This window comes from Pinus tabuliformis, chromosome J (assembly GCF_031772625.1).
Source record: "Pinus tabuliformis cultivar Carrire ecotype Pingquan chromosome J, CPIR1, whole genome shotgun sequence".
Taxonomy (NCBI): Eukaryota; Viridiplantae; Streptophyta; class Pinopsida; order Pinales; family Pinaceae; genus Pinus; species Pinus tabuliformis.
Genome location: NC_142295.1, coordinates 517893726 through 517896196, shown reverse-complemented (window position 1 = coordinate 517896196; position 2471 = coordinate 517893726).

The following is a 2471-nucleotide window of genomic DNA, read 5'->3' as shown; positions in this document are numbered from 1 at the left end:
TTAAATTGCTTTTGATTCAGTTTGTCAAGTAGAGTATCCTTCCTTTGAGTTAGCTTTCGTCCATCATTGATAAAGCTTCTTCTGTGAGCCTATAGAAGTTGGCTTAAGCCCTATGGACTTGTGCTAGCTGACCAAGTGACAGCTGCGACAAGGGCTAGTACTTGTGCATACAGCACCGTCGCTTCCAAGTTTGTACGAACTACCGGGTTGATAAAATTAAGAGACAGGAAGCCCCAGGAGTTGTAGCATTATTGCTACAATACTGGAGCTCACCAGTCTTCATTAGCTAAGAGTCCCATTCAGTAAAAATAATTTCCTTATGCGATTCCTAGATTTGTGGGAGATTAGCAGTTTTTCCCTCTTTCAAATCTTTCCATGACAGAAAATCTGTTAATATCTCATCCATTTTTTCCAACTCTAGTCTTGCATCCACTGATTTCTCAATCATGGATGTTGTGATATCGCATAGAGGAACTGCTAATGAAATATTGTAACATAGTAGGTTCAACTTTTGAGACAATGCCCTGGTAATTTCTAGGGCCTTAGCTCTAAATTTTCCTACTTAAGGATATTCCTTGAATCGCTCTATCTGAACTGTCATTTGAGCGATTTTCTCTTCTTTTGATTTACTCATCTATTCATTTAATAGCTATAACTTGCTCAATGCTTGAGACAATTCCTGTTGTTTGTGAATAACTTGCTCATCAATTCTTTGCTTTTCTTTTACCAATTGGTCATTCAACTGCTCATTAAGTTGTTTCTGTGCTGCTAACTACTGTTCCAGTTGTTCTAACTTCTGTTGTTTTTCCTCTGACTGTGCCTCTAGAAGACTGATCGCTTGGTATTTTCCTTTCAATAAGTTACTAACATCTGATGCCTTATCCATTGTTGCTGTAGTATATGCTTCAGCATATTAAGAAATTTTGGTCAGATGATCAAAAGGGCTTACTTCCTACCTCCACACCACATTCATCATCTCCATTTGAGAAGTCAAAAGAGGAGAGTGATCAATTTTCCTCTTTTTCCTTTTCCTTTTGACTACAGCCCTATGCTTAGGGTTGTAGAAGATATCTAGTGGTGGTATTTCTTCCACATGCAAAACAATCTCATCAGGGGGATGCTCAAGAATTATTTCTATGTCCTTATGAATCTTGGGTGGGCCGCTTGTTCCTTCAATCGGAACTGTGTTTACTATTGTTTTTTATGCCACGGACACCTTTGGTGTAGCGAATCTTGGGATATTCTTAGTATTACTGATGATAGAATCAAATTGTTTCCATTCCTTGATTAGTTTAGGGTCAACATAGATGTCTGAATCAAGGGGTCCGCTACTTGGTTCTTGCCTCTACACCTATTCTGGTGTCTTCTCCTTTTCAAGAACTTTTTCCACTTCAAGGGTATTCTTAACAATTTCTTGTTCACTCTGGCCTTGTGGTTGAACTGTTGAGGTTGTATCTATTGAATCCAAAGGTAGGGTTTCTAACCTCTGGGCACTAAGCATATTGAATTTTTCTAATCCTTGTGTTCCCAATTTAGTCACAGCCAATCCTTTAACCTAGAAAAATAGTTCTGCTGAAGAAAACAAGTCATCAAAGACATCTTCTTCATAATCAAATATGGTGAGATTAGCCTGACAAGTAACATTATAGGCAATCTTTTTAGGGTCATACTGCCTCCTAGGAATAGCTGTGAGATTTAACATCTGAATTTCCTTAGCCTCTTTCTCTACATGTTTATAATCATGCAAGGTAAAAACGCCACACCGAATGGGAAATGTAGGAAACATGTGTTTCTTGGAATCCCTAAGGGTTTTTGACATTCCCGCAACTGTTATCTAGTATGCTAATTCCCGGGCCAATAATTTATCAGGAGCATATAGAGGAAGAACATGGGGATCAGTGAGGCTACCAAAAAGCCTTACATAAGTGAATTTCTCTTCTCCAAACCAACTTCCTACTACTGTTAGGTCAATTTCTGCTTCCTCAAATATCCTAGGGGGAGGCTTATTGAATATATAATAATATACAAGCAGAACAAAACCATTACAAATTCTATACAAATGATTCCTATAATGAGCCTTCCATAGCTGTTTGTGATAGATATGGATACGATTGGGATCCTGAGAAGTCCATTTCCATCCGAGAATGGGGAATTAAGAATTAAAACAAATGATGTCAAGATTATAAGCACTGTAGTAAAAAGGAGGAATGACCTGGGGTAGTTGCAAACCTCTTTCTTCTATATTCCAGTATCTCAGTGTCTATTCTATCAGAGAGAATATTTTCCCAATCCATAACGTAACCATGAATTGCAGCTTCCATTAATGGGACCATGTCTATGGAGAACTTCACGGAATTATGTATTCGCCACAATCTACACATCATAGTGCCAGCATAGCAATAAGGAGAGGCTAATGAATCAATAGAATACAAACCCAATGACTCGTGCTTATGTTTATTCGGGAAATGCCT